Source organism: Schistocerca cancellata, chromosome 4 (assembly GCF_023864275.1).
Source record: "Schistocerca cancellata isolate TAMUIC-IGC-003103 chromosome 4, iqSchCanc2.1, whole genome shotgun sequence".
Taxonomy (NCBI): Eukaryota; Metazoa; Arthropoda; class Insecta; order Orthoptera; family Acrididae; genus Schistocerca; species Schistocerca cancellata.
Genome location: NC_064629.1, coordinates 388378581 through 388392730, shown reverse-complemented (window position 1 = coordinate 388392730; position 14150 = coordinate 388378581). Strand labels below are relative to the sequence as shown.

Here is a 14150-nt window from a genome sequence, read left to right as displayed (position 1 = left end):
GAAGCGAGCTGTTGCCGAGCGATCGATAGATAATGCTTTTTGTTTCACTGCCTACACCATTATTTGCAGCCCGCTCCATTTCCCTATGCACAATTACCAAACTACTACTTTGAACATCAGTTACTTCATTACTTGGCGGCGCTAACACACTGCTTTCGTCTTCACTGTCATTTCTCAGTTTACTTTGGAGCCTAATATTATGTTTTTCACACGCCATTATTGTCACAATATTTCACACGACAACACAGAAAAGCACAATTTGAAGAGCAAAATCTACATGCATGCCACAACTGTTTTACTGTACAACAATGAAAGACTGCAACTACAAAGGAGATTCTCTCTACAATTACACACTAGCAATAAACAAAAGCTACACTAATTACACAAACTACAAGAAAAAATCAGGAGATTCCAGTGAGGTATCCGGGCAGGGTGGCCATATGAAACGTCCACTTAGAACAATTATACAAGACTGTGCTTAAACTGACACACAATATTTTTAGCGCAACGCAATCTGACTTTCAAAAATCCCTACAAGAGAATGGCCCTGACTAACATTAACCTATACCTTTCACAAATCACTTACCTCACCAAAAATCTTCGTTATTCGAACTACTGCAATACAGCGAGCGCCACTACTGCCAGCTAAATAAGAAATTCAAACTACTGAAGGCACTAACTACTGATAGGCATAGTTGGCAAATGAAAGATTTTCATAGAGAACAAGCAATAGTGTTGAAAAATCGTAATATACATAGCAGTTCATGACATCCAGTCTTACAAATTTCAAAACTCCGCCATTTCTCTCCCCACATCCACCACTGCTGGCGGCTCACCTCCAACTGCGCAACGCTACGCGCTGTTAACATCCAGCTGCCCAACACAATGGCAGACAACAATGCAAACTAGCCACAGACTGCACACAGCACAGCCAGTGATTTTCATACAGAGCGCTACGTAACGTTGCCAATAAGAATACATAAACAGCCTACTTACAGTTTAACTCGGTATAAGGGCAGTCTGCTCTGTGTAATGTTAGTGTGCGTGTACATGTCTTTCCTGCTGATAGGAAACAAACAAAATTAGTGACAGAGTGTATTGTGCACATAAACCACCACGACTGTGACACAGCTACGCGGTAAACATTATTGTGTGATGAAAAAGCAAAAATCAGTGCTTGGAAAGAAATTGTGTTGAAATACACTGATTTATAAATTTATTAGCTTCGTTGGAAGAAATGGACAGAACGGAAAATATGAGTGAAGCAGAAATTTATCCGAGAGATCGAAACGATTACTTTAGCGGAGAGCAAGGATAAGAAACTGTTATTCTTCTCAAATTGTTGCTGATCTACAATTGCCAGTACCTGCCAAATATGTGTGACGAATTTTGTCAAATGATAACATCTTGCATCCAAGAAAAAACTGCAGAAACCTGCCCCAACACCCAAACATTACCAGGCCATGTTGGGTTTCCTGAGAAACGTACGTCGCGAACTTGGGAATGGGATGCAGTGATTTTCAGTGACAAAAAGAACTTTAATTTAGATCGTCGAGATGGATTTCACTATGACTGACATGATCTGAGAAGAGAGCAGCAGAATGAGTAGAGATTTTTGGATGTGGGCAGCACTAAAATTAAGTCACGCATTGCGTTGGTGAACAGTAGAATGAACTATAATATGTACATTGAGATACTAGAGACAGAATGGATTAGAATGGATGGGGACCTGGCGAGGGAAGTGTAAAAGTTGAACAACATAATGCTCCCGTGAAGATTTCTGCACATCAAAAAAAGTGGTTTAAGATAAAGATTTCGATGTCTTGCTCTGGCGTGCTCGTATCCTGGATTTGAACCCTTTGGAAATCCTATGGAGATTACTTGCAAGGCGCGTTCATCGCAATGGTAGGCAAGTTGAGGCCGTACGTGATCTGAAAAGAGGAATAAGAGACGAGTGGGCAACCAATTTACTGCGAGAACTACAATCCTTAACAAATTCAGTGCCGAAATTTTTTGGTAATTAGGAAGAACGGAGGCTGGACTAAGTACTAACAGTCCAATAACACAACAGAACAGCGAGTACCTTTACACCAATTCCATCCAGTAAATGCTAACTCCTTGTTTTGTTAGACATGATATTAATGGATTTATAATTTCGTCATGATTCTTTATGTCTTATGTGTATCTATCACTTTCATAATAAATTCGATGTATGTATGCTTCAGACGTTGTATATTACTTTCGTAGGAACCCTGCCTTTATTAGATTTCCATTACTTTATTGTTGGTTTCTGAGCAACTATCACTACGCGAATATCCATGATCTGTGGGAGAGAAGATAAACACAGCCTTATCCTAGGTCTGCTACCAGCAGTCCCTGATCTTGGGAGGTACCTCTGAGTGATAATGAACTTTGATACTCAGCTCGCCAGTCGCCAAATTACGGCTTCGGACACGCGTAAAGAGAATATTGTGAAGCAGTACAGACTTCACAGTATTAAAACCACATTTTGTTCTATATATATATATATATATATATATATATATATATATATATATATATATATATAGAGAGAGAGAGAGAGAGAGAGAGAGAGAGAGAGAGAGAGAGTGAGAGCACAGGTCACTGTGCAAGGTGTAGGATGCTTGGTACAGATTATAATGTCCCTGTTGATATATATCATTTAAATCAATATCTCACTAGACTGACACAGCAGCCCACTTAGCTTTCCCTTGCCATTGAGTGGTGGTGATGGTTGAAGGCGGGAGGGTCAAGAACTCAGCCTCCAGTCAAGACATCGGTATCGAAATTATTACTCCTTTAAATACAACACAGCTGAGTTAAGAATTGCTGCTTTACAAGACTTCCTATTGAAGAACATACATCAGAGTGATGATTCATTAACATCACCTCACACTTACGAGAGAGAGCGTATTTCTCGAGTCACTACAATAATATTGTTATTATTATGATATGTCCAAAACGATTTTAATGTACCTGTTAATACACATCATTTAAATTAATAATACAGCACACTAATTTCAGGATATACAATTGAAAGTGCACATATAAAGAATTTTGTTTGTAATAGGAAACAAACCAGAACTTTTTTGAGGATCACATGAAAGTCATGATGAGCTATATTTTTGTGGGTCGAATCTGGCTACAAATAACCAAAATTAAATTTTAAATGTATACCATAACATCAGAGCAAAATGCATCTAATAACTATTGAGAGTGACACACAGCACAGTATCAGGCAACTATAGGGAAGCAGTCTGTTATAATGCCAGTTCCTGGTTGATAAATTCATCGATGATCATTTTCAGAATGAAGGAAAAATACCTCAGCTGTCCAAACTAGAAAAGATACTGACTAAGGTTTTGTCTCACATAAAACTGATGTAGTATTTGGTGCAAATGGTATACCAACACACCATTAAGTTGCTGGAATGGATCATTTTTGTATTATGTATTTGTGGATTAGCAGATACATGTTACTTAATTCCTATCACTTAAGATAGATTAGCAGAACTAAAACTTCTACATTCTCTGTAATATCTGTTTGTTTAATACGTAATGTGCATTAGCGGGAATGAGCAAAGTTAAATTTTTATGAGTATTATGAGATGTAGGGCAATGGTGATGCTGATTCAATTTGTTAGTGCAAGTTGCATACATTCAGACGCAAGCATACATTCAGGGGCAAACTTTTTTATAGCCTCCTCCCCCTCCTCTTAACCTATTGTTCTGCTAAGTGGTTTATGACCCTCTGAGGGTTGATTTATGACCCCTCGGGATAATGCATCCTACTGAGAAGTTATGTCATAATAGATTGGGCACAAGATACATAAAATCGATAAAATTACGAAAACTGACGGAAAATATGTACAAATTGAGTGAAAATACGCCAAGATGTGGGGAAACTGAGGGGGAACGAGGGAGTACTTGCATGTATTCTGCTTGGTGCGGGAAAATTCTTGTACATAGAAACGAGTATGTGACAGCAAAAGAAAAGTTGAGATGGAAACACTGGGAACCAAGGAAACAGTGTTTGTTCATGGACAGCGATAAAAGTTTTAATGTGGATAATCGGCAAATGTAGACTAATAAATTTTCATATGTAAGATCACAAGCCCATGTGTGACTCCAAATTGATCGGCACACTATAGATATTTATAAAATGTCCTTAGCTAATAAGCGTTGTATTGCCAGAGGGGACCGCAATATGCAACTATGGAGTGGACCATATGTTTCACCCTGTGTTAGACTCATTAGGTGTTTCAAACCCCAACAAAGAGTGTTTACAATGTGCTTGTTTGTACTCTTTACAAATCACAACTCTGCAGTGTGATCTACCTAATACCTTACAGAACAGTTGCTGCATGGTTTTAACAACACTCTGCTGTATGCTTGTTGAGGTAATAGGGATACACGCAACTTGACTGCTGTCTTTGATGCTTTCCTGGAAAAGAGAACCATCTGCCTCTAAATTGATATCGTTATCCATTAAAGAATGATACAAAATACATGGAGTGTCCTGTTGAGAGGGGTTGTAATGAGGTTTAGTTTAATGGTAGAATGATGATGCATTCTGAAGAGAGAGAGATTTTGCAGCAGGTCATTGTCATGCATTTAACCTTTGTTCTCTTGGAGTGTATCAGTAATGTGGCATAACTTGCGTTCGACTCAAATATAGGTGCGTGTTTTATGTGTGACTTACAGCACTGTCTACTGCAGTCATTAAAAGCAAACCTCTCCATACTACAGTCAGCAGAGGACATCCAGTGAATGCGTAATGAATCATGTCTATCGATGGAAGAACTATTTTAACACCCTCCTCTAGGTGAACGAATATGTATGCAGAGTACCACATTTCTCTGCCACTTCTAACAAGGTAACCATCAAAGGTTAAGAAACGGGTTTTGATGGGTCTCAGATATGTTGTAGAGGGACATTCTGTAGGTATGACGCTATCCGCATTTTTAGCGATGGGCATTGGTTTTTGAAAAAATTTATTACGAAGTTCACTGCACACTGTAATACATGTAACGTTAGCCATGTTCCAGCAAAGCGAACATAGCACAGCAGTTAAGGTCCACAGCTACCACATCGGACGTACCATGTTCAGGGCTTTTCCATGCTTTCACTATTTTTTAATTGTAATAGTCCGGCATTGTTTCATATTATTTTACAGCATATCAACAAACAGTGAAAACTGTGTGAAATTATCAAGACGTTTAAATTGTATAGGCTCAGTGAAACAGAAAGCCGACTGTCCACGTGGACATCCCGTGCGAACTCTGTGTATTGCTACAGTGTATCGCCCTGGTCACCGCCTTTTTATTTGGCTATGGCAATATAATTTCATAATACTCTGTGTGTTATGAACATATATCACCATGGTCAAACAAAAGGCGCTGACTTAGCTGCTAAATCGCTAATTTGAATTTGTCTTCAACGACCGTTGCCACAACACGTTGTTAGTGACGTTCGTATTCAAACAACACAGTGAAATGGACGACGCAAATCTGTCTACAGAAGTGCAGCCAGAAGAAGATACATCAGCAGTAGAGGAGTTGAACGGACAATCGAGAGGCGAAATCACTAACGCCATAAAATACGCCGAAAAGTTGCTTCGTGATTTAAATCTCCTAACAAATACAACGCCCTGTATGATCAATTCAATTGCAGTTGGCATTCAGATATGTATCGCAATAAAAGATTTGTTGACCGAGAGACGGATCATCAATTGCAGTGAATTAATAAACATCAACGAAGAAGACGAGGTTCACGAATATGATGCGGTAAGTTTCACTTTTGTGTGGATGTTCTCTTCCTTGCGGACGAATCGGCATAATACAAAGCTGTTTACTTTGTAGCATACGGGAGTAAAGGGAGATGTTTATTTCGTCGCCGACGAATTCGCACTGGAGTCGCTCTTGCAGTAGCTCATCTGAAATGGAGCTTAAAGAGTGTGCAGTCCCAAAGTGTCTCTCGATTAAAACACAAATCAGTGCTATATAGATAGAAAGAGGATGTGGAACGAGGTGGAATTTGTCGTGATAAATGGAACACTATCGATGGTGAGACGTATGAACGGTTCATAGAAGCGAGACAGAATTTGGAACAGGTAAATCATATCAATATATATGTCAAATACATTGTAAGGAAGAAACTTGCTTTCAAAAATTATTAATTTCCTGCAGAAGAAGCTGAAAACAAGAACATTAGAACCATAGGCCATGAACGCTGCTATTCCACTTTTATCGGACACCTTTAATTTCGCTGCCAGCTCGGCTTGCGTCGAGCGGTTTAAAGCGTAACAGGAGCAAAGGAAGATTACGAAGTTCATCCATTCCAAAGAATGTGCAACGATGGAGGAAGAATTCCGCACGCTAACGAAAATACTTATTGGTAGTTTTAACCTCGACTACGAAATCAACCCCAATCAAACGGGCTGTCAGTTTCAATCAACGTTCAATAGATCCCACTCGGAGAATGGGGCAAGAACCATTCTTTTGTAGAGGAAAGATTTACACAAGATAAGTCATTCGTACACAGCACAGTACACTCTAACAGCGCGAGGAAAGTTGATCGCATTCGTTTTTTTTCTGTGTATGCATGAACCATAGGGAAAATTTGGTCCTAATATTCAGAAAATGTATTTATGTACTAAGGTCATTTCCATCATCCAGCACCATCTTTGTCTGGACTACAGGTAATACAAAACTGCTACAGAATTAATAGCACAGGTAATTTACCCAAAACGTTTCAAACTGCTTCTGTCTGGAGCTCCATCGTGCATACCACAAACGCTTCTTCTTCTCCTTTTTCTCCCTTTTCTTATTCTTAATCATCTGTTATATCACCACAGCACTTACAAAAATGTATCAGGCTTGCAGGCCAGAGTGGCCTAGCGGTTCTAGATGATACGGTCTGGAACCGCGCGACCGCTACGGTCGCAGGTTCGAAAGCTGCCTCGGGCATGGATGTGTGTGATGTACTTAGGTTAGTTAGGTTTAAGTAGTTCTACGTTCTAGGGGACTGATGACCTCAGAAGTTAAGTCCCATAGTGCTCAGAGCCATTTGAATAATTTTTTTGGTATCAGGCTTGTATATACTACACACCAATAAGGGGTGCTAAAGATGTAAGCATCTAGAGAGGTTGTGTGTAATTGGTTGGGTAATATGAGTAAGATCGATTTGGAACGGTCTTTGCAGAAGGGCAGAGGGGTGAGTGACAAGGAGTATGATGGGGAGAGGTGGGGATTTCTCAGAAGGACAGATTATCCCAAATGGTAATAAATCGAACCCCAGGGGGTCAAAAACCGCTTAGCAGAACAACAGGTTAAGGGGGAGGGAAGGGGGTCATAAATCAATTAAATCTTCTCCTGAATGCATGCAACCCAAACTAACGCATTGTCTCAGCACTGCCATTGCTTTGCTACTGTTTTTGTGCAAAGAATATGAACGAAACCTTTGATCACGATATTATGTACGGAAGGACCTCAGAAAGGCTTGGATGGTGAACTAGTTGGTGGTGTGGATATTACATATTTCTCCCTGGCTGTTGGTGGATGGAGCTTGGGGGAGAACTCAGCCTCTGGTCGAGACAACGTGAGGGCTATGCTCTTAAAGTGTTTATACATGTGTGGTGGCAGTGGCTGGCTTCAGTGCACACAGTGGTGTTGTGCATTCAGCTGATATTGGTACTGGTTGTACTGTAGACAAGCACAGCTCCAACTTTGGCTTGTGTGCTGTGATAAGGATAAACTAAACTCAGCACAGAAGATAGACTCCACATTTTTTGCTTGTTCCAAATAAAGTGCATAGTTTACCTATTCCTATCTCAGTGGTTCTTACTATCTGCACAAGTGTGGTAAGCTATTTACATTGTACTTAAGCGAAATCTAGCAACATTTTTCCTAGGATATCACATCATTATTTAGTAGTCAACTGTAATCTTATCGTGTCAGAGTCCTCTACGTCAGCCGGTGTTTTGAACACACTTATAATGCATAGGTATGTTCCTTACAGTGAGATGCGTATTTGGTAAAGAACAAGATTGTACTTGTTACACTGTAGCAATTTTTAAACGCTAAATTATATTGATATCAGTGTATTTATTGAAATAAAATACTTTAGTGATATTTGTTAAACGTGTGTCTTGTGTTTGTCGAATACAAGACGAAAATCGTCAAAATTGTAGCGAGTAGCCCCAAAACTAAAACAGGATCACACATTATAAGACTTTCAGAAAATATAATTGAGGACAACTCTCTGCTGCAAATTATGAAAACCAAATTGGGAATATCATCAGAATTTGCTGCTGCTGCTGCGAAGGCTTCATGATGTTGATGGAATGACGTTGGGAGTCTGAATGCTAAGACCAGTTCATGATACTGTGTACCCCCAACAATGGTGTGGGTTGAAATGTCACCAATAGGATCGGTCTGCATGAGTGGGCGAGGTGGACAACCATTTTTGGGTGACGAATTACGGTAATTACAGTTAGACTTGTATAAGTATAGCTTGGACTACTCAGAGAGATGTGGTGGCCATTGTGGGTGATAAATTATAGTAATTAGAACGACAGTTATCGGTCATATATTAGATTAGGCCTGGAGGGATTTCGCCATTAAACAGATTTGCAATGAACTTTACTAAAAGTACAAGTGAGTCATTTGTTCACATTAGGACAATTAAATTAATCTAAGCTAACAGTTTGTTTACAGAAACTGCACAGCTACACTACTACCTCCACTAGTACAAAATAATTATAAAGCACCATTTGGTTCGACAGCTACACTGTTATGTCTCGAGAGCGTAAAATATGAAAATTTAAGTGATGAAGTCGGCGTATTTATTATTCATTTTACTTCTTAGTTGGTGTTTTTATGTTCGACCTTCATACAACAAGCAACAGCAAGCTGTTAGTTAGAGTTACTGTTATTATCGTCACAATGCGAATCACATTAACAAAAGCCGCGAAAGGCAAAAGTCCCGAGTTCGAGTCTCGGTGCGGCACACAGTTTTAATCTGCCATAAAGTTTCAAAATGGTTTCCTTCTTCCTTAATTAATTATCTGTACAGCTCAAAACTCAACACCACATAAATCTATAAACCGACAAAATCGGACTTCTGTCTTCATCAGCATCATCAGTCATTTGGCATCTACTGTTAGATAAATACATCCTGTAGACTTTATAGTTTGCAGCCATACGTGTCTGTGCTTTTACTCCCTATATTCCTTATTTCATTTAGCCGATATCCATTTCTTTGCCATGTCGGTTTTTTATTGTCTCTTGCGGTACAGCATAGAACTTGTTTGTCCATGTGTCATGAATTTGCTTGGCCTCACGTCCTGCATACATATATTGCATTTTGATTAAAGACGCAATTATGTCGTGCCTGCCTGTTTCTTTATCCACAGGTTTGTTTTCCTGTCTCTTCTAGTACTGCACAACATTCCTTCATTGTTCTCTGAGCAACTGTCCATGCTTGAATATTTTTCTTACAAAAAGTTTTCGTCTCGCTACCATAAGTCAGAACTGGTAATACACAATGATTGTGAATATTTCTTTTGAGAGACATTGCAAGCTTAGTTTTGAAAACCCTATTTACTTTATCATATGGACTCTAGGTTGTGTTAGTCGTCTCCCTAGGTCTTTCCCGGTGCAGCCTGTCGTCACCAAATGCCACACATACAAAAGTTATGAAATGGATCTATATTGGTTATTTATATTTTTTGCTTTCGAGCCGCGCGGGATTAGCCGAGCGGTCTAAAGGCGCTGCAGTCATGGACTGTGCGGCTCGTCCCTTCGGAAGTTCGAGTCCTCCCTCGGGCATGGCTGTGTGTGATTGTCCTTAGCATAATTTAGGTTAAGTAGTGTGTAAGCTTAGGGACTGATGACCTTAGCAGTTAAGTCCCATAAGATTTCACACACACACATTTTTGCTTTCGATTTGTTCGTTTTGTAATGATTTCGTCTTATTTTAACTGATTTTCAGTCTTACCTCCAAGCATACTTTATTAGGATACTTTACATGTCGTTGCAGTTTGTCTTTAGTAGTAGCTAACACTGCAGTGTTGCCCAATGAATGTCGTTCAGACTGATCCACTAAGAAGTACTCCTTCTTCTTATTTCCAGTATGAGGACCTGACATCTTCCTCTAAGACTACTCACAATAAGGTACTTACTTATCTCTCAATTCTGAAATTCACACTACCCTGATAATGTCTAATCGAAGCTTTCAATAAAGATTTATTGCGTCAAAAGGTTTCTCAAATCCGAGACAACGTAGCACTTAATACTTATTGCATCATTCTATAAGATCTTTTTAGTTTTTAAATGGTGTATTGGTTTATATACACTTCTGAAGTCACATTGTTCCATCGCCTGATTAAAATCAGATGTTTACCTTTCTATGTTTTACTTACAGTAAGTTGTTGTACTAACCAATAAACATTTTGAGACCTTCATTGTCTTGTGAATTTGTAAACCGTTAAAGCATGCGTCTTGTCCGGTCTGTGCTCCAACCTAGTATTACATTCCAGTTACTGCTGAAGCAAGGGGACCTGACGGCATCCTTTCTAGGCCACGGTCAGGGAGCTGCAGCAGAGAAACGCAATTTCACAGTTCATGCTTTCTTACGTTCTTGCGGAACTGACAACGGCAAGAGGCAGAAAAAAAGAATTGAGCCAAGTCCCCACAAACACTCAATTTTGATGCAGAACGTCCCTAGAAACGTGCAATTGCTATATAACAGAAAATGATAAATTTCTATGAAAATAATTGTCCTTTTAAATAGAAATTTAGTCTAATATGTGTGCTTCTGTGTATTAGTGAGACATTAAACCATTTTTTGTTAAATACTAGAGTTTCAGTTAATTACCGAGATTCATACCCGAAATAATTGACAAATTAATTTTCTACGACAAAAGAACTTTGAACTCAGACTTAATATATCTATAACATAAAATACGTTTAAATGTCATGAGAATCTTCACAGTAATACAACGTGATTCTTTAATTCTTTCCATCGTTGGTATTAAATACACACACACTCTCTCTTAATAGAGACTTCACTAGCTCGGACAGCAAACGGAGGCAGTCGAATACACATATTGCATCACAAATATATTATACTGTGTGCATTATTATTGAATAACTTTCGTCGTGTTTGAGGGAAAATTACAAATTCCTTTAGAGTAACTTTGTCTCAAGACTGTCGAATTTCTGTAGAGCAGAACTACTTAAAGAGAGTGTATTTTAAAATAGAAATTCCATACGACCAGCATTATCTCCCATCCTTTCGTCGTGACGATATGAGTGTAATATAGAGGTTTTTCATCATAGATAAATATTGTAGCAGTTTTTTGTAATATACAAGTATCTTGTAGCGATGCAGTTTGTTATCCATTGAGCTTCATATGTGTTTCCATACAGCCCTCGTATTTGACTGCTTTACTACATTATGACGAGGAGTCTCAATTAAATTTATGCACGTTGATTCGCTCTAAAATTCAAGTAGTCAGTGAAAAACCAGCAGTTAACCGACTTGCTTTAATAAAGTTTAAAATCCCTACTATCACAAACATAACTGAAGTTAGTGGCAAGAATCGTTTTTTCAATACTTTCTGCCTTGAGTGCTAAAGATCCAACCTAGGTAAAAGAGATTGTTTTAAGTCGCGAAAAGTTGGAAAAATAGCCGTTAGTATCACTCTGTAACAAGATACACTCTCCACGTTACACAAAAAAGTACAGGATGCGCAGTCCACGAGAGAAATAAAGCCTAAAGAAAATTTTACATTAGCTTTATTGTGGTTTTGTCATGTAGACAGTGGTTTAGCGGCGTGGGTTGTACGTAGTATGATGTCACAAGCACCTTCTCTCATACGACAGTTTTGTGACGGAGAGGTCCAATAGGAGTGCGTGTTAATAATTAGTGACTGTCACAAACAGGAAAAGAAATGAGAAACATATCCCAAAAGGATAACCAAAAAGAAACATCCGACAACAGTAAACAAGTTCGTAAACTAGCCTGTGAGGGGATTATTTTCACAACCACAATTTACGAAATTCGAGTGAACAGAAAATTAGGGTTAGTGGTTAGTACGCATTGTGTATCCACAGAGTTAATAATTCTATTGACTGTCATCAGACACATACAGGAACCAGATCAAAGATCTGAGAAAAACATATTTGGCTCAAGAGTTACGCATAGATTTTTACGCGTTCTTCTGCAGAAAACAAAGAACAGATACGGTAATTTAAGCACAATGTGTCAACAAGGAACTGAACGTATTGCTAGCAACACACGATTCGGTTCTGCAGCTACGTCAGAAGAAAGATTTATTTTGTCTTTGAGACACATCGCAGAATCTTTGGCACACTTACTAAAGCAGCCGCATATATTTCTGTCCCCGAAGTTGACGTTTAACATCCTTACGCATTTTACTGCGGCTGTCGCCTATACTCCGTGTCCCAAGATGACACGGCGGAAAATTCGAAACGATGCAGATAAAGTGATTAGAGGGAGAGACAAAGGGAGAATCGGCGACCCGAACGTCAGTGGTCATCAGATAACGGGAAGGCAGGCGGAAAGAACAAGCAGTGGGGCGAGTTGCCCGCCGCAGGTACAACGACTGGCCTCCAGCGCTGAGATAGCATCGCGCTCGGGAGAGCTTTTTCGGGGGCAGGCCCCGAGGAAAAAACTGCCCCGCCCTCTGCCACAACACTCGTAAAATACCGAAACGGGGGCGTCTCGGTTAAGTGAGTAAGAAACGCCTTGATGATCCGATTTTTCTCTTTGGGAGAAAAGCAGTGGACAGTTCTACAGTTCCTCTCAGCAAAGAAATTTCGCTTGGGGTCTCAGCTTTTCATAAATCTAAAGAGGTGCGTACGAACACGCCGACTGAGCACGTAGCGGCTTAAACACACAGCAAACTTCCCCTATACGTCCCTTGCTGGGTTATCGATCTGAAAGCCATACTGCGTTGCCACTTACACCTAGCACTCAACTTAATACACATGACCCACAACAGCGAAAGAGATATATTTCGGCCGATATGACCAATGTTTTGAGGAATATGACAGCTGTTATATTACTCTATCAGCGTCGGTCACTTAGAGGCAGTTTCGCGTTGTCATAGAGGTTATTAGTGAGGAATCACTTGCTCAGTCGGAGTGCTGTAACGACCTCATTATGGTTACAAGCTTCAATCGTATCAACAGAATAGAACTCGTAAATGTGTGAGAATACACATAGTTAATACTTGGGTACCCCATCTAATACTCTAAGAATCGCAGGCAGAAGTAACAACAAATTAAAAATATCAGCTCATCGCGGTAATAACGACTGATTAAAGTTATTTGGAGAAGCTACAGATGAGGTTAATCTGGATAAGGATCCACAATGTTACACCAATAACTCTTAAATACAAGTTAAGCGGCTTACAACTACGTCTCCTCGTTCTGTTGTGATACCACAACTTAACTCTTAATAAGTATAACTGATTATTTGTACTATATAGTTTTTTATTCCGAGTAAAGGTACTTGGAGATGTGTTACAAGTAATACGTTTGGAGCTACACCAAACATGATTTGTACAGTGAAAGTAGACTGAAGCGACAAAAATCGTCGGGTAGCGATATGTACATATACATATGGCGAGAGTATCGCGTACGCAACGTATAAAAGGACAGTGCACTGGCAGAAGTGTCATTTGTACTCAGGTATTTCATGTTAGGTCGCCTTCAAGGAAATAAGGAAAAGGATTATTAATTAAGCATATTAATTTTCCTCTAAATTCTTATTGGCAACGGCCTTGCCGGAGTGGATACACCGGTTCCCGTCAGATCACCGAAGTTACGCGCTGTCGGGCGTGACCGGCACTTGGATGGGTGACCATCCGGGCCGCCATGTGCTGTTGCCATTTTTAGGGGTGCACTCAGCCTCGTGATGCCAATTGAGGAGCTACTCGACCGAATAGTAGCGGCTCCGGTCAAAGAAAACCATAATAACGACCGGGAGTGCGGTGTGCTGACCACATGCCCCTCCTATCCGCATCTTCGGCTGAGGATGACACGGCGGTCGGATGGTCCCGATGGGCCACTTGCGGCCTGATCACGGAGTGCTGCTAGT

The 14150-nt window shown here is 39.8% G+C and overlaps 1 pseudogene; it reads left to right on the top strand.

Annotated features, from left to right (window-relative positions):
• Nucleotides 1-13823: 13823 nt before the first annotated feature.
• Nucleotides 13824-13941, top strand: LOC126185835 (5S ribosomal RNA; annotated as a pseudogene).
• The last annotated feature ends 209 nt before the right edge of the window (nt 13942-14150 follow it).